Source organism: Halichoerus grypus, chromosome 10 (assembly GCF_964656455.1).
Source record: "Halichoerus grypus chromosome 10, mHalGry1.hap1.1, whole genome shotgun sequence".
Taxonomy (NCBI): Eukaryota; Metazoa; Chordata; class Mammalia; order Carnivora; family Phocidae; genus Halichoerus; species Halichoerus grypus.
This window is the reverse complement of record NC_135721.1, coordinates 117,473,606-117,492,519: the sequence shown is the minus strand read 5'-3', so window position 1 is coordinate 117,492,519 and position 18,914 is coordinate 117,473,606. Positions and strand designations below refer to the sequence as shown.

Below are 18,914 nucleotides of genomic sequence, written 5' to 3'. Positions count from 1 at the left end.
CACCCGGTCTGTCTCCCTTGTAGCTTATTTTTTTTGTGAGATTGTTTGTTGATATGGGTCTTTCACCTGTAGATGGGATGCTCCGTGAGGACAGGGACCGGGGCTGTTCTGTTCCCAGCAAGGATTCTCACTATTTGTTGATTGGCTAGAAGTATCCAAGCAGAGATATTGACTGACAGAACCCGTGTACCAAGCACTAGGGATATGGGAGAAGATGCTGAAAGCGCATGCCTGTGTGGAGCTCATAAGCAGGGAGAGGAGACAGACAGCAAACAGGTGCACAGATAATTCCATCCTCGGCCTTCAGGGCTCATAAGTGTGTTGACAGAAATGCAGGGCGAGGGCAAAGGGCTCAAGAGTGACCAGAGCCTCTCCTTACCGTGGGGTGGGGGCAGGTCAGGCTCTTAATTTTTAAAAAAAATTTTTTTAAGATTTATTTATTTATTTGAGAGAGAGAGCACTAGAGAGCGAGAGCAAGCAGGAGTGGGGGGCAGAGGGTGAGGGAGAAGCAGGCTCCCCACTGAGCAGGGAGCCCGATGCAGGACTCAGTCCCAGGACCCCGGGATCATGACCTGAGCTGAAGGCAGACACGTAACCAACTGAGCCACCCAGGCGTCCCATTCACTCTTTTCGGTGTGTGCAGTTTTGACAAATGCGTATTGTAGCATAGCCCTCTCCATAACTGAGGTAGAAAACATTTCTATCCCTGCAAAACATTTCCTCGGGCGCTATTGACCACTGCCGGTCTGTTCCCTGTCCTTACGTTTTTGCCTTTTCCAGAATGTCATATAAATGGAATCACAGAGTGTTTGGGGTCTGGCTTCTTTCACTTATCATCATGCATTTGAGCTTCACCCTTGCTGTTGTGTGTTTCAGTATTCGTTCCTTTTTATTGCTGAGGGGCTGTTCCGCCATGCGCATGTGCCACCTTTCTTGGTTGTTGCTTTTAATCTCCATTAGTTGAAGGATATTTGAATTGTTTCCAGTTTGGGGCAACTGTGGATGAAATTGCTCGAAACATCCATGTGGAAACGTTTGTGTGGACGAAAGTTTTTGTTTCTCTAGTTAAATGCCCAAGAGGGGATTGTGTGTTCTACGGTTTAACTCTGCAAGGAACTGTCCGACGGTTTTAAAGGCTCTGCTCTCAGGCACTCCCGCTGGCAGCGGACGAGCGTTCCAGTAGCTCCTCAGCCCCGACAGCACTTCGTAGTATTTCGTTTTGTTTTTATTTTAGCCACTCGTGTGAGTATGTAGTGGTTCAGCTATTACGCCCTTGTTTTGTCAGGTCGACTGGAAGGGTTTTGAGTGGAGAAAGGGCACAATCAGATGTGTGTTCGAGGGCTGGCTGGGGCGGGCATGGGGTACCAGAGTGGCCGAGCCTGCACCCTGGGATCTGGGAGGAACTTGGTGCATTGTGACAAGGCCACGTCAGGGGTGGCCCTGAGGATGCAGAGTGACAGAATCTGAATAGGGTCCTGAAGGGGTTTGGGAGGAGCTGGTAGTCCTTGGCTGTTGTGTTCACTGCTGACTTAGGTCAGGGTCCATAAGGCAGTCCATGGGACAAGAACAAGTGGTACAAGAACAAGAGGTACAAGTGGTAGGCTTATTAAAGAAGTGATCCCAAGACAAACCGGTAAGGGAATGGGAAGCAGGACAGGAAAGAGGGAGGAGGCAGACAAGGTCCCGCAGAGGGTAGCCCCAGCCTGATCCCACAGGGGGCTCTGGAGGGTCAGGCCCCTCTGAGTTGTCCTTCCTGGAAGCAAGGAAGCTGGGCTTGCACACTCCTGCACCAGTCAGTATCGGCGAAGGGGTCTAGGGGCACATTGTGGGGTTGGAGGGGGATGATTTAAACCCCCGTGCACTTCTGGCTCTCGAAACCTGTGGGGAAAGAAGGTCCCGGAGCCCGAGAATAGTCCTCCGTAAAACAACTGTAGGCGCTAGTTGTAGGAAACGAAACATAACAAAAATGGGGTTGGGGAGCAGAGACACTGGTCGAAAGGGAGCTGAAAGGATGTAGCCAGAGCATCCGCATTATCCACCACCGCGCTGTCTCGCTGCACCTAGAACAGTGCCTTGCGGATGTCCGGAAGTCCTTGTGGCCCAGCAGATGTCCCGGAAGTCCTTGTGGCAGAAGCCACTGAGACAGGACACGCAAGAAGAAGAGAGAGTTCGCTAGGAAAGATAGAGTTGGGTTTGGGGCCTGATGACTCTGAGGTGGTGATGGGTGACAGGCCCAGGAGAGGGGCCCCAGAAGTGGGAGTAAAGAGAAGAGGGAGGACGTGGGAGGGGTAGTCTGAGAGGCTTAGGGCCCAGGGAAGAGGAGCCGCCGAAGGTGAGGAGAAGGTGCCCAGAGACAGGGAGGGAACCTGGAGAAATGTATTTGAGGAAGAAAGGTGGTCAGCGATCCCTGACTCGGCCAAGCTAGAGCTCCTGGCCGTGACCCATGGAACACCCTGATGTCTTTGGCCAGGGAGGCGGCAGTTACCCAGAGGGCCTGGAGCAAGACCAGGAGGGGCAGCCAGAGACAGGCCTGGGAAGGAGGAGGACTGTGGGCAGAGGGGGCGGAGGAGAGTGGGAGGGTATTTTAAGAAAGAAGAAACGGGCGGGGGGAGGGGGGTGCCACGTTGACAGGATCCAGGCCTAGTGGAAGGATTAGATTTAAACAATACCTCAGTGTTGGGCTGAGCTGCCTGAGGTGAATTAATTAAGTCCTCAGCGGGTAACTTTATCCCCGTGTCCTGGGTGAACCTCATGGGGTCCCGAACGTTCCCGGGGAGGGTGGGCTGCATCCTGCCCGGGGTCCCTAACAGTTGCTCCACTTAACTGTGGCCAATGTTGTAAGCCCCTGAGAGGGCGAGTGGGCAGGCAAGACTCTGGGAGCCTTTTGGAAGCCAGCTTGGGGGGGTGGAAAGTGAGGATGGGGGCAGGGATGGGAATAGCTTGATGGAGAAGTTAGCCCAGGGAGGAGAAGAGAGGGAGGCGGTGGGTTGGGAGCAGTTGAGAATTGTTATGGGCAGAGGAAAAAGAGCCAGCGGAGAGGGAGAAATCAGAGGAAGGAGAAGAAGGGGGGGAGGCCCACGAGGAGACAAGCAAGGGACAGCTGGTCTTAGACGTGAGAAGGTGCTGGCAAATCACTCCGGACCCGGGAGGGGGGCAGGGGCGGAAGGCAGCGCCCCACAAAGGCCTCTGTTTTCTCTATTGAGCAGGGCCCAGGTCGCCTGCCTGGCTCGGGAACAGGGGGCGCAGGGGGGCTCAGGCAGAACAGCTGCTGCAAGATGGAAGGGGAAAGAGTTTGGGGACCACTCGAGGGGTTGCTGAGCTGCATTTAAGACCCAGCTGAGGTTGAAGAAAATTAATCTGTGTTGGCGCCAATCAGCATGGTGATGTGATTTTTACCCGTTGCACTTGGCGGCCCAGAGGCAGAATGGAGAAAACAGATGGTTTTCTGAGCTCCTGCTCATCTACCGTCTCGTTTAGTCTGCCTGGCAAAGCTGGCCTCCTTTGACTTACAGATGAGGAAACTGAGGCCCAAGAAGGGGAGACCACATGCCCAGGTGTTACAACAAGTAAGTGGCAACTGGACTTTCTTCCTGGGGAGCCCCCCATGGCCCTACAAACTTTTGCCAGCACATACTGTGAAGAGCATTATGGCAGCCCTCTGTCCCCCAACCCAAATACTTACAGAGCCCACTGCCTTGTGTTCCCAGAATTGCTCAGCTCACCTGCTCACTAAAACCTCTCCAAGAAGGACCAGGAGGAAACGGAGGCTCAGAGATGGCACATGACTGGTTCAGGGTCACACGGCTCTGTAAAGATGTCAGTTCTCCCCAAATTGATGTAGAGATTCAACACAATTGCAGTCAAAATCCTAGTAGGCTTTTTGTAGAAATTGACTAACTGACTCTAAAATGGATAAAGACATGCAAAGAACTAGAACAGCCAAAACAATTTTGAGAAAGAAGAACAAAGTAGGAGGACTTGCACTATCTAATTTCAAGACTTGCTAAAACCTACAGTAAGCAAGACAATGTGGTATTGGCCTGTGGAGAAATGGAACATGATATGGAGTCCGGAAATAGACCCACACATATATGGTCAATTGATTTTCACAAGGGTGCCGAGGCAATTCAATGGAGAAAGGGTAATTTTCCTCAAGTGGTGCTGGAACAATTGGAAACCCATAGGAAAAAAAGTGAACCTCAACTCTTACTGACCTCAACCATATCCAGAATATATAAAGAAAGGGTAAATACTGGGCTCAGTACTCAACCTGACTTCTTTAAATTGGCAAATATATGAACAGATACTTCACCATAGAAGATATAGGAATGGCAGATAAACATATGGAAAGATGCTCAACATCGTTAATTATTTAGGAGATGCAAATTAAAACCACAATGAGCTACCACTGTACACCCACTAGAATGGCTAAAATTAAGAAGACTGACAATATCAAATGTTGGCAATAATGTAGAGCAACTGGAACGCTCATACATTGCTAGTGGGAGTATATAATGGTACAACCACTTTGGAAACATTTTGGAAGTTTCTTATAAGGTTGAATATGCACTAACCATTCAGTCTAGCTGTTCCACTCCCATATATTCACCCAGGATAAATGAAAACATATGTTCCCACAAAGAGCAGGTCTCAAACATCATAGCAGCTTTGTTCACAATCACCTAAAAATGGAGGAGAAAAACAAATGTTCACCAACATGCAAAAGGGTAAATAATTTTTTATATATTTACACAATGGAATAGTACTCAGCAATAAAAAAAAAGAACAAACTATTGGTACGTGCAACAACATGGATAAAATCTCAAAAACATGATACTGAGCAAAATTAGCCAGAAACAAAACAATGTGTACTACATGATTTCATTTATATGAAACTCAGGAAAATGCAAATCTAATCCACAATGATGGAAAAGAGATTACTGATTACTTCAGGCAGGGAATGGTGGGAGATTGCTCGTAAAGAGACATTGAGGGAAGGTTCTGGGGGAATGGAATGTTCTATATCTTGATTGTAGTGGTCGTTACATTGCTGTGGAGTTTGTCAAAACTCATCAAAATGTACACTTAGAATGGGTGCATTTCACTGTATATAAATTACACCATGATCATTTTTGAATATTATTAAAATGGTCATCATGAGAAAAACTAGAACTTTGTGGACTTCTCTTATACTTACTTTATAGTTTATCAACTGTTTTTATTTATTGTTGAGGTAGAAGAGCCATCATCTTGGAGCCTCTGAAGACCTTGATCCAGCCCTGGAGGGCTAGTCAGGGCCAAATACCCGAGGGTCTTGAATGCCAAGTGTAGTGGTTTTAAGATACATCTATAAATTCCTTTACACTCCTCCCTTCAAGAGGCAGAGCCTAATTCCCCTCTTCTGAGTGTGAACTGGACTTAGTGACTTGCTTCTTACAATAGAATAAAGCAGAGGTGATGTGTAGGATTCTGAGGACTAGGTCATAAAAGGCACTGCAGCTCTTCTTTCTCTCTCCCTCTCCCTCTCTCCCTTTCTCCTTCTCTCTCATCACTTCCTCTGGGGGAAACCAGCTGCTGTGTCCTGAGACACTTCAGGAGCCCTCTGGAGAGCCCACATGGTAAGGAACTGGGGCCTCCTGCCAAAAGCCATGTCAGTGCGCCATCTTGGAAGCAGATCCTCCAGCCCTAGCCAAACTTTCAGTTCACCAGAGTCCCAGCCGTTAGCTTGACCACACCTCCTGAGAGAACCTGAGCCAGAACCACTCAACCAGGCTGCTCCTGGATTTCTGACACTCAGAAACAGTGAGAGAACAAATACTAGTTGTTTTATGCTGCTTAGTTTGGAGGTCATTTGTTATGTAGTAAAAGATATGACACCAAATTCAGAAGTTTGGAATTTCTCCTAGGAGCACTGAGGAGTTCTGGAAAGTGTTAGAGAAAAGGAGTGACATGGAAAGGGCTGAGCGTAGGAAGGAGTCTCTTGGTCCCAGAGTGGAGAAAAGATTGGAAGTCACAGGGTCCAGAGAACATTAGACAGAGGCAGAGACTCTGGAGCTGGGTCTCTGTGCCAGGTGGCTGAGTCAGGGAATCGCACTCTGGCCAGAGGAAACAGCATGTGCTAAGCCAAGGAGGGCAGATGTTGCCAAATGTCAGGGGCAGTGGGTACAGATGGAACAAATGGAAAATGAGATCGTTAGCACAAGTGTGGACGGACAGTGAAATGCTTAGGGCCTGTTCAGGCCTTCCTACCCTTTCCCACCCTCGCCTTGACCAGCACCAGCTGTTACTCCAGGATGTGCTGGACACTTACAGACACCCAGCTCAACTTAAATCCCCTCTAAGCCCCATAGTTGTGCTGGCCCACCGCCACTGGGGATGCAGCAGTGAATAAGTAGACAAAATTTCCTGCCCTCGTCAAGTTCCCATGTTAGTGGAAGGAGATAGGAAATGAGCAAAATTCAAAAATAAATATATCGCGGAGAGAAATGCACAGGGCTATGAGGATTACAAGTTGGGGTGGTTGCGATTCTAAGTAGGGGGCCACCTACTTAGAATTCACAGAGAAGGTAACATTTGAGCAAACACGTGGGAAGTAAGCAAGTTAGCCACATGGATATTAGAGAAAACATTATTCCCGGTAGAGGGAACAGCCGAGGCAAAGGCCTGGAGGTGAACTGATCTTTGAGACAAAAATCAAAGTGCAGGTAAGCTGAAGGGACTGTAAGTTGAGGAGCAGAGTACCTGACTGAAAAAAGCTGTGCAGAAAAAATAGTTCCAGAAATCTCGAGGGAAGTTCCCTTGAGTCATTAGTAAATGCAAAGTTGTGCATGTGTAGGGTGAAAGCCCACAAGGCCAGGCAAAGAGATACTGGGGAGTTTTAAGCTGAACAATTCCCAGAGCTCGCACAGGGTGAGGATGCCTATAGGTGTTGACTAGCTAGAGCTTGAGTCCTTGATGATAATCTGGGTCATTCAATCATCTCTTAGCAAAAGGGATAAACTATCCCATGAGTGAAGCCACTGTGAACCCACCCTAAGAGAGTTTTAAAAATGAGCTTCAAGGGGTGCCTGGGCAGCTCAGTCGGTTGAGTGTCCGACTCTTGATTTCATCTCAGGTCAAGATCTCAAGGTCGTGAGATAGAGCCCCATGTTGGGCTCTGGGCTCAGTGTGGAGCCTGCTTGAGATTCTCTCTCTCCCTCTCCCCCTGCCCCTCCCCACCCACTTGCATACACTCTCTCTCTCCAAAAATAAATAAATCTTTAAAAAAAAAATGAGCCCTGAAAAGATCAAAGTAATTAGCAAATAATTTACTTGCATGTCACTTCTTAAATGAAGACAACACAAAACCCAGACCAGCAATAGTATAACATTCACAATATCCAGCACCCAATAAAAAATTTCTAGGCAGGTCAAGAGACAGAAAAATATGACCCACCACTAGAAGAAAAATCAGTAAACAGATCCAAAAACAACAGAGATGGTGTATGAAGAAGGCAAGAATGTTAAAGGGGCTTTTGTATCCATGTATTTAAAAGAAAAAGGCAGTCTTTCTTCTAAGCAAGGTAATCCCAAACCAGAGCTCATGCCTAGGAGAACAGAATAAGGGCTAGATTTTGACCTCCGCTCACACCCTCAGCAGGGCGCCCTCAGGCCGGGTGCACCCGAAGCAACCATGGGCACCAGCCATCATGCAGGCTGTTCGAGGAACACCAAGGAGGCCGGGGAAGCCAAGGGAAGGAGTAGGAGATGAAGGCGGAGAGGTAACAGGGAGATAGACGATGGAAGGCCCGTGGGCTGTGGAGAGGGTATTCGTCTTTACTCGGAGTGACACGGGAGCCATGGGAAGATTTGAGCAAAGGAGATTCGTGATTCCCCTGGAAATTAACGGAGGATGAAAGAGCGTGGTCAGAGGCCCGGGGGAGGCCTCTGCAGTGAACCAGACAAGATGCTGGGTCCTGGCCAGAGCCCAGGCTGGAGGGATTTGGGATTAGAGGGGTCTCTGAGCAGCCCCTAGGAGGCAGACTGGGCAGGAAGTAGGGACAGATGGCCCATGGGCACCGGGGCAGGAGTCAGGGATGACTGGGGCCCCGGCCACAGCCCCAGGCACGCAGTGGCGCTCAGTGGTAGATGGAAAAGAAACACATTTCAGGCCATGAGGACAATGCAGTGAGTTTGAGGCACCTGTGGACGGATGCTGGCTCAAAGTCTATGGCTGGAGGGAAAGGAAACAAGAGACGGGGTCTTGGCTGCGGAAGCAGTTGGGGGATGTGAGCACAGAGGGCAGGCGGTGAGCTTGTCTGGGGAGCGTGTGGGCGGGGGGGGCGGGGAGAAGAGAGACAGGACAGACAGATAGATGCTGCCCAGAACTGACTCAACATGCGGGGGACAGATGGATGGATGGGCAGACAGATGAAGAGTCCATGAGAGTGAGAGTGACAGAGAAAGTGGGAGCCACCACGGCCAATGTCTCGGAGAGACATGGCCCACCTGCCTGTACACAGGTGCGTACACACCAGACCCACACACCGGAGGGCACAGAGAGAGCAGAGAAACGTCCACAAGCCCCAGACAGAGAACAGGAGTGAAGGGAAGGTCGGCAGGCATGTCCAGGCACGCGTGCACATGCGCGGACACAGACACACACACACACATACACACACACGCGCGCGCAGCGGGAATGATACACAAACAGCATATTCAATAGGGCTCCTCCAGAGAGCTGAGTGAGATGAAGACAGAGAAAACAAGAGGAGGGGAGGAGGGGAAGCGGGCTCAGAGGGACAGACACCCAGATGGGCAGACACTGATACAGCACATGGGGAAGGGCACATACATAGACCCACACATGTGCACCACCCCAGCTCCGACACCTGGGAGATGCTCAGTGTCCGCGGTAGGGGAGTGGTTGGGAGGGACAGGGGGTGTGTAGTAGTCACCCAGCAGATGTGAATTAGGATAAAAAAAAAGATAAAGGGAACCCACAGGCGATGGGACACACAGACATAACACTGACACGGTGTGAGGATCAAATCGCGAGGGAATATGGAATGATAACTTTACCAGGAGGGCAGTGGGGTGCCGGCTGAGCAGAGTGAGCTGCCAGATGGAAGACTTGGAGAGGTGGCTTGGGCAGCTTCACCAGATGTGGATGGGAGGGGGCAAGACTGGGGACTGGCATCCAGATAAGATGGTGGTGGTCTGCTGGAAGTATCCCTGGGTGGGACTGGGTATGGTGGGAAAAAGTCAAGAAGATGCCTGTAACTTGGTCCCCCTACACCAGGTGTGAGGGCGGTGGGTGGGAGGGGGCGTAGAGAAAACCATTGTGGAAGGGATAGATAAGAGCCCCCAACCCTTACTCTCCTGCTCTAGTATATGGATGTGCAGGTCCCAGTTCAGAAGAGAGTTCTATGCCCAACAAGGACAATGATGGCAATAGATGGCCTGGAGGGAAGGGAGCCACCCTCGGGCAGCAGGCAGAGTGGGAAGAGGAGGGCTAGGCCCTGGGGAGTATCAGCACTGGGATGGGGATGAAGAGGAACCACCCAAGGGATAGGAGAAAAGCCAGGGGCACCCGGTGTACTAAGGGAGGAGAGAGTACTAAGAGGGAAGCAAGGATGGGCACCACGGTCAGGCCTCTGATGGCCAGTGGGGATGAGCAGGTAAACAGGGCTACAGGATGTGGCAAGCAGGAGGTCACAGAGGCCGAGCTCAAGAACCATGGTGGACTCGGGTTGGCTGTGGTCAGTTGCAAAGGATGTGGTGGGGGGGGGGGAGAAGGAAGACACCCAGGGCCCAGAGTTCCCTTCCCAGCTCTTTGGTGAATAGACAGAGAGGACAGAGCAAGAGGGAGAAAGAATGGGTGGCAGGAGAAAGCCCCTCATCATGTTGGAGGAAAGTGGACCCCAGAAAAGGGAAAAGGACAGCTGTTGCCAAGGCAACCATACCGGCCATGGGAACGAAGAGACGATGAAAGACTTTGGAGGAAGAAGTGGTGCAAAGGCCAGAGACAGGGAGTGAGGCTAGATTCCTGTCCCTGGCAAAGGAGCACGGGGAGCGCAAACGAGGAGTGGAGAGGGTCTAGCTCAGTGAGTCTGTGATGCTGGTGGGACCACTGAGTGGGGCTGAGCAGGGGACAGCAGGTGCAGGGGGCTTAGGAAGGTTGTGGGAGGGAGAGGCCAGCACAGAAACAAGGGGCCCTTCATGCGGAGGGCGTCCCTGAAGCCCTGGGGTGGCCAGTGTGGCCCAGGAGAATGCATGGGGCAAGAGGAGGAGAGGGATGAGGACACAGCTCTGGGGAGCACTGCTAAGGAAGAGCAGGAGGAGAGAGCAGGGTCTGAAGAGGTGGGCAAGACGGACCACACACTCGCACGCATGCACACACAGTGATGCTGAGAGGGACTTAGAGACTTCGGAAGTCTCCAGAAGTCCCTTCACTCTGTGATAACTGGGTGATAACTGGTCTTTCTTCCCCTGGACTCCTTAGAATTCTGCCAGGGGCTTTGGAGCTCCTATCTGCAGCAGAGCACCCAGGTACCCAGTGGATGTCTGTTGGTGGATGGCCAGGTGCACGGGACAGTTGTCCATGCTTCCATCACCACGATGCCATAGCAGGGGCCGAGGGGGTGGGAGGCTCTAGAGCCCCTTGAAGGGAGAGTTGGCAAGCAGGGGGAACAGATGGTGGATGGTCAAGCAGGAGTAGTCAGAGACAACTGAGGGCTCCCAGGCATAGGACCACAGCGGAGAAGGCAGGGACGTTCTGCATTAGTGAGAAGAGGGAAGGGGTTGGTTGGGGCGCGGAGACAACGAGGGGAGTCGGAGGCATCGGTGGAGGGGGCGGGTCAACACTGGCTCCAAGCTGCGGTTCAGGAGAGAAGGGGGGGTTCCAGGGTGCAGGAGGGGATTGGGCGCCCTCTCAGGGGCAGTAGGTAAATGTGTGCAGGGAGCAGGTGCAGCATAAGAGGAAAGAGAGGAGGAGCGACAGGACAGACAGACCCTTGTCCGGAGCCACCAGGCATTCTGTGGACAGTGGAGTGGATGAACCGACAGACAAAGCGACGGCGAGAGTGATGGAGAGGGCGGGAACCAGCCCCGGCCATGCCTCGGAGAGACACAGCTCACGCACACGGGTGCGCACGGGCACACACGGGCACGGGCACGGGCACGCGCAGAGAGACGCAGAAGGAGCAAAACTCCACGAGCCCCAGAGAGCGAGGGAGGGAGCTGCCGGGGAAAGCGGGAGGCACACAGACGCACTCACACGCACTCACACGCACACACACACACACACCGCGGGAATGACGCACAGACCCGAAGCAAAATTCAATAAAGCTCCTTCTGAGAGAGCGCGGGAGCTGGGGCGGCTGAGCGAGATGAAGACAGAGGCGGGGCGGGGGGGGGGGGGAGGCATCAATAATAAAGTTAAAAAATAAAACAAAGCAGGGGATGAGGGACCCTCGGGGAAGAAGAGTCAGGCAGATGCAGAGATGCAGGCACACGTGTGCTCACACACACACACACACACACACACACACACAAGCACGCGTGGCAGGTGAGGGAGCAGGGGAGGGAGGCACGGGAGGAAGAAACCTGATAAAGAGCCTCAGAGCCTGGCACCCTGCCCACCTGTCCACACAGAAGCAGACACCCATTGTGACCCTGGGGGCAAGGGCCAAATCTGGGGGAGAAGGAGAAAGGAGGGAGGAGATGATGCAGAATGTGGGGGGAAGCAGGCAGCTCTCAGAGCTCTGGGGAGGCAGTCCTTTGAATGCTCAACCAGACAGACAGACAGACAGACAACTCGCACGCTGTGGCCACATTCTGGAGGCCTCCCCAGAATTCAGAAGAGAAAAAGGAAGAAGGGGAGGCCTGGGCATGGAAGTTTGAGGCAACCTTATCTGTTATAGTGAAAAAGAGAAAGCAGTCTATCCACAAAAAGACCCGCAACTGTATTCTAGAATATACTCTGGAGCAGATTTTTAACACAGGGTGCATCCTGGAGTGTGCTGGCAAACTGGCTCTCTGAGGGGAAAAAAAAATCCCAATTTATATTTTTCATCTACTTTTGCGGCATAAATACTACCACCAAGGCCAATTTCAAGCTACCCGTGCATCCTCGCTGGATGGAGTCGGGCAGAGACGCTGGTGATTGGCAATGGCCACATGTGGACATGCTCATGGAAAGAGCTCTAACACTCACCATTGGGCAAAAAAGCCTGTTGGCAAAACCTGTGCCTAGTAAACAGCATTTACATTTTAAAATAAATCGCTCCACTCCCCCAAAAGCAACTGTATTTATCTAGATGAGAAGTCATGTATACACAGTGTGGACAGGTTCACACAGAACCAGTCACAGTGGTTCCCTGGCATGGGGGAGGGGTTGAGAGGAGGATGGGGGAGGGTCGAAGAAACTTGAGTCTTTTCGGTCACGCTGTAAGTTTTTGCAAAAAGAATGTCTTTGTGTATCACATGTATAATTCCAAACTATTTTTTTAAAATCAGGAGAGGGAAAAAATTGGAGGGGAAGAGAGATGGAGAATGAGACTGAGGAGGGGAAGGAAGAGGTCTCCAGTCCTTCGTTCTGTCTGTCCATCCATCCTCCCCTCAGCCAGAGTGCTCCCCAACCCATTTCTCTGTGCTGAGAAGTAGAGAGAAATCCAGTGCAGACCCTGCCCTCAAGGAGCCCACAGCTTGGTGGGGGGTGGGGTGTCCCAAATGGGGAATCTTCACCCTATATGGTGGGGCCCCCAGGGAGAGGTTGGCAAAGACTTCTTTAGGAGGATGGGGGCTTCCTGGAGGGCACCCTTGACCCTGCTTAGCAGAGCTGTAACGCGGAGAGGGAAGGGCTGGGTGGGGTTAGCATGAGGCTGGTTGCTCAGGCCCTCAAGGGAGACAATCCAGGGTAGCAGAGAGAGCAGTAGGAAGAGGGAGGAAGGAGTCCCAGGAGGATGGGCACAAAGGAGACAGAGAGTTGTCCCAAGAAATGGGAGTCGAGGAAGTAAAGGGAGTCCAGTCACCAGGATGGACTCCCTGGCATCAGAGGCCCTGCGTGGATAAGAGATGAGGGAGGGAAATGGGCCATGGGGTCTGGAAGCCTCGTCCAGCCACCCTGGTGGGCACAGAATGGCTGCCATGGGAAGCTGTGCAAGAACATGGGTTGGGGAAGGAGTGGGTAGACGCTGCCATTGCTGAGTCCCTCCCCAGCTGTTCTGTAGATGGAAAGAGAGAGGACAGGAGGAAGATAGGAACAAAAAGTCAAGGGAGAACTCAACTCTTCAGGTGGGAGGGAGGTGAGCATGTCCACCTGCTGAGAGAGCCCAGGGGAGGGAGAAACAAGGGGACACCTGTTGCTAAGGCAACCACGTTGACTGGGAGGATGGAGAAGATAGGACTTTGGGGGAAGAATCAGCCATAGGTTGAAAGTGGGAGGCAGGCAGAGGGAAAGGGGCTAATCTATGTTTTCGGCCCTGGTTTTGGGAAGTGGGGGGAGGGAACACAGAGCTGGCTGTGGACTTGGTGAGTCTATGATGCTGTTGGGTCGTCCGTGGGGTGCCTGGTAGGATGCACGGGGCTGCAACAGAGGAGCCTAGAGAAGTAGGGACATCTCTCTTTCACATACACACTGTGATGCTCAGAGGAAAACAAAAACATAGGATGTACTTACCCCCATATTCCCATTAGCCTCTTCCCTATGGACTCAGCTCCACCAAGATGTAGCCTTTGCTGTGGAGTCTGTGTCTCCAGCAAAGCACCCAGTAGGTGCTCAGTGCATGCTTGTTGGATGGACAGACAGATGAATGGATGTATTTGGTGCAAGCATAAGGTTGTTATATCTGCGCTGAGGGAGGGGCTGAAGGGCTGGAGAGGGTCTTGACCTGAGCCTTGGAGGCAGACTTGGCAGGAAGGAGAATGGATGAGCCATGGAGGCAGGAGTAGGAATAGTCAGAGATGACTCGGGGCTCCTAACTGCAGAGACCTGGGTGCCAGTGACATCAGCAGATATCATGAGAATGGAGACAGAAAGACATCCAGCAGGTACAGAAACAGTGCAAGAGGACTGGGGAGCTGGGTAAAGTTTGCTTCAAGCTCCAGTCTGTGGCTGGAAGAAAGAGAGAGGGTCTGGGCTATGGAAGGCACAGTGGGGGGATCAGCACAGAGGACAGTGGTCAAGCACATCCAGGAAATGTGTGTATAGTGAGCAGAGAACCTGGGACAGAGCCAGGGGGGCCCTGAGGTAAACAGAAAGAGGAGATTTGGGAAAGGAAAGGAGAGACAGGACAGACACTGAACTAATTAAGCAGTTTATGGACATGCAGAAGAACAGGCAAGGAGAGTGAGGGAGATGGGAGCCAACTCTAGTCATGCCTCAGAGGAAAAGATGTGAGCCACACATATCCACACGATGAGATGGAACAAAGAAAAGACATGGGTCCTGGCACCCAGGAGATGCTGTGTGCTTATGGATGGCAGATGGATGGATGGATGGATGGATGGATGGATGGATGGATGGGTGGGTAGATGGATGGGTGGGTGGGTGGATGGATGGGTGGGTGGGTGGATGGATGGATGGATGGATGGATGGGTGGGTGGATGGATGGATGGATGGGTGGATGGTGGATGGATGGGTGGATGGTGGATGGATGGAGAACTCAAGAAATAAGAATAAATTCGCTTAACAGGACCAGACAGAGAAAGGCTAATGTGTGACCACTTTGCTGGTCACCTCCCTGAGATGTCCTGTGGGGGAAAGCTGTGGGAACCAGGATCAGGGGAATAAAAGGGAATTTCAGGGCTTTAGAATAAAACTCTGCAAGCCCCCAGAAAAAAGAGAGCTATGGGGGAAGGGCAGGCAGCCCAAGCACGCACACACACTCACAGCAGGAATGACGCACAGCCTCAGAGCAAAATTCAATAACTCTCCTCTGGAGAGAGGGAAAGAGCAGAGATGAGCAAGACACAGTCAGATACAGGAAGAGAAGGGGGATTATATGTCAATAAGAAAGTTGAAAAGAAGCAGGGGCGGCAAGACCCACAGGCAGACAGGTGGGAGGCAGGCAGAGACCCGGGCGCAGGCTCACGTGTGTGCACACACACCCCTCAGCAGGCACTCACCCCCTCACGGGGCACCTGGGAGAGGCTTGTGCAATTTGCTGGATGGATGGATGGATGGATGGATGTGTGGAAGGGGTTTGATCGATAGATGGATAAAGTAACCCAGAGCTGGAAACAACACCTGATAGAGGGCCCAGGCAGAGAATATTCTAGATGTCTTCTGCTTGCTCCTCCGGGTCTCCGTCCATACCTCTCTGCTCCAGCAGGCTCCCTGCCCTCTGGTTTCCGGTTGGGTTTAGCCAATGGGATGTCCTGGCAGGAGACAGGTGGGGGAGGAGAGTGACTCCCCTGGGTCCACTTTTGCTGGATGGTCCTTCAATGGAGAGTTACAGCTCCTCTCATGGCAGAGCCTCTCTGCAACTCCAGGTTCTGGTCATTACTGCCACTCCTCATCCCCTAGGTAGTAGAGGTGGTCACAAGCTGACTACTCTCAGCCCCAGCTTCCTGCAAAACCCCTCCGGTTTTTCCACTCCACACCTTGCAATATAGTGCCTTTGTGGGAAACATTCCTCAAATGTTCCTAATTTGAGTGTTCCATCTCTTTCCTGTTGGGGCCCTGACTAACACACACACACACACACAGAATGACAACCACATCTAGAAAGAACAGGGAGCGATGAAAAGCTGAGAGAGATGGAGGAAAGGAAGAAGAGACAGACTAGTTCAGAGTCAGAGATGGGGAGGCCAAAGGGAGAGCGCGCGGATGGAAGGCAGCAGGGACACAGGCGTCCAGGGCAACCTTGTTTGAATGGCGAGAGAGTAAAAATCATCTAAACATCTATTGCTGGAAGAAAGTGAAATAAACCATGACGGTTCCTCATGGAATACCACGCAGCTGATAAAAAGGCTGATGTACATCTTTATGTATTGAGATGGAAAGAGATCCCCAAAAAATCAGTCAAAAATCCCTCTGCACAATCCCTGAGAAGGTCTCATAGCGCCATATAATTTCTAGGGGGAAAACACTGTAAACCAAAACTTACTAAAAACACTTTATATTTCCATAGGAAAAAGTATACCCATACGTACAGATATTATAGTCTATATGTATATGTATACATGTTTGTATGTGTATATCAAAGTGTAAGTACGCAGTGCGGGATGATCCTGCTAGAGCATTAACTGCATTCCCCCCGAGGAAGTAGTCTGAGAACAGATGGGAAGACTGTCCAAGGGAGCCCCTTTGTTGTATCTGTGATGCTGTACTTGGTACAAAGATGATGTGTTTGTGTCACTTGTGTAGTCAAATATTAATTTTCAAAGGAGGGGAGGCAGCAAGAGCAGAAAGGACAAGAGAGGTGAAGGAAGCAAAGAGACCCTGTGGACAGACCCAGCTTCCATCTGTCTGTCTGCTCATCCTCTCCTCCAGGCAATCTGTTGGCCAGCCCCTCTGGCTGAGACCCCAGACAAGCAGACCTGGTCCCAAGAAGCTCAAAGAGACTGTGCATGCCCGAGTGTTCCAGGTACCCCTGTGGGTGCCTTCCTCGGGGGAGGATCAGCAGGCACGGCGATGGGGAGGACACAGGTCTTCCGGACAGGTGATGAGAGGGGAAGGGAGGAGGCCCATGGTGGCCATGCCAAGGAGCCCCCCCCATCGCAGGCCAATGGATGTGGGGGTCCTAGCTCAGCAGGAAGAGGCTGGTCCACAGACACAGTTGGATGTGGCCAGGGTGTGAATGGTCCCAGGCCCTGGGAGGGCTGGAACTGGGGGGCGTTGGCCGGATGTCCAGATAGAGAGGAAGCACGTTAAATAGATACATGGGCCTGCAATGTAAACAGGAGGGCCTGGGTGGACACAGACCCGAGTGAAGAGGGTCTCAGGGCCTGCGAGCGGCACGGCCCAGGGAACATTTGTTAATGGAGAGGAGCAGAAAGAGGAGAACACAGCCGATACTGGAAGGAGGAGGATAGAGAAGGTCTAGAGAGGTGGGCAATGCAGAAAGATCACACACACACACACACACACACAACCTGGGCATGACGCTCAGAGACCACAACCTGGGGAGGCTTCATCACCCTCCTCATCTTCTCATGCACCGTCTCTCAGTTCACAGCTTGGGACTTTGGGCTCCTTGCCCTTAGCAGAGCACACAGTGGGCATTCCACTTGCACTTGCTGGATGTCTGCTGGGTGGATGGGTGGGTGGTTGGATGTCATCCAGGTACAAGACTCTGGGTCCTTGCTGAGGCTGGGCTAAGGAGTTAGGCAGGCATCCTGAGCAGCCTCTTTGAGGGTCACTTGGTAGGAAGTGGGGACGGATGGGTCATGAGCAGTAGGAGGGGGAGTCAGTGATGACGCAGGGCTCCGAGGAGGGGAGTGACATTCTGCACTAATAAGAACAGAAAGAGATACCCATCTCTTTGGGTCCAAAGATGATGTGGTGATGCTCTGGATTCAAGATACCAGGGGAGGGTCCCAGCCAGTGTTGGCTCAGAGAGGGTCGCACCTCCAGGAGCAGAGTGGGAGGGCATGGACAGCATAGGCAAGGTGGCCCAGAGTACATGTGCAGAGTAAGGGGGGGCACAGGAGGGGACCTGAGGCCCCCAGGTGTGAAGTGGGTAGAGGAGGAAGCATAGTTAAGGAAGAGCAGGAAGAGAAACAGGTGGGACAGACAGATCCTGGCCCAGACCCCTCCACATACTCCACGGAGGGATGTGTGGGTGAAGGGATGGAAGGATGGAAGAACGATGGACAGACGAACAGCCAGAGAGACAGATGAGGTGGGAACCAACCTTAATCATGAACACACAAGTTTACACACACACACACACACACACACACGCACACGCACGCACATACAGTGAGGCACAGAGAGAGAAGAACTCTCCAAGCCTCAGAAACAAGAGCGAAAGCTGTGGACAAGCCCGCAGCTACACACACAGCCCACAGCAGGAATGACGCACAGAGTACAATTCAATAAGGCCCCTCTGGAGAGCGAGGAGAAGCGTGGCCGAGGGAGATGAAGCCACAGGCGGGGAGGCGGGGGTGACGTGTCAAAGGAAAGTTTAAGAAGTCAAGGGCAGCGGAGCCCGCAGGGGGCAGGGGGCGGGGTGGGGGGGAACACACAGGTCCCCACGGATGGAGCCGGTGGGCCCTGGCTCCCAGACACGAGATGCTCACGTGACACAAGGTGCTGGTAACTCCCACTGGCCCCGCAGCTCCCCCCTCCCCATCCCTGCTCTCAGCCGCACCCACCCCCAGGCTGAGCCCTGGCTTCCCGCTGGCCTCGCACCCACCCCCAGGCTGAGCCCTGGCTTCCCGCTGGCCTCGGCCAGGAGGGACCCCCAGCAGGAGCTCTGGGGGAGGGAGGTCAGCGCATTCAGTCCCCTGGAGCTCAGGCTGCTGTGTCCCTCTCCTCTCAAGGCAGCCCTCTCTACAAGGTTCTGGAAACTTTTCCCGGGGGTAATGACGGCTCACTGCCCTTATCCCCGGGCTCCTGCGGCACCCCTCATGGTTGCCTCCACCCACACCCCAGTACCTCTGCAAATAGATGCTCCTCAAACTCCCTTCATGCGAGGAGACATGTCTTCCCTGTGGGGACCTGTGAGGCTCGGGTGGGCACAGGGAGACAAAGGAGGCCTCTGTCGTATATGGAAGGCTGTAATTTTTTTTTTTTTTAACAAATACAATAAGTCCTTACATCACTCGTGGAATTAAAAATTATTTTCAAAAAGGAGAGATGAAGCAAGAAGGGGAGAAAAACAAGGGAGTAGAGGAGAAGTGGTCCACAGACTCCTCCTGCCCAGCCTCCCTCTGGTGCAGACCCCAGGAGAAAGCAGACCCAGGCCCCGAGGAGCCTGCGGCCT

At 52.3% G+C, this 18,914-nt stretch overlaps 1 long non-coding RNA gene across 1 annotated transcript in view; it reads right to left on the bottom strand.

Annotated features, from left to right (window-relative positions):
- Positions 1–4,465: 4,465 nt before the first annotated feature.
- Positions 4,466–18,914, bottom strand: part of LOC118541756 (uncharacterized) — a 40,078-nt gene continuing 25,629 nt past the window's right edge. Inside the window, exon 3 of the long non-coding RNA XR_004920239.2 lies at positions 4,466–4,682. This is a non-coding gene — a long non-coding RNA (uncharacterized LOC118541756). The remainder of the gene's footprint in view (positions 4,683–18,914) is intronic.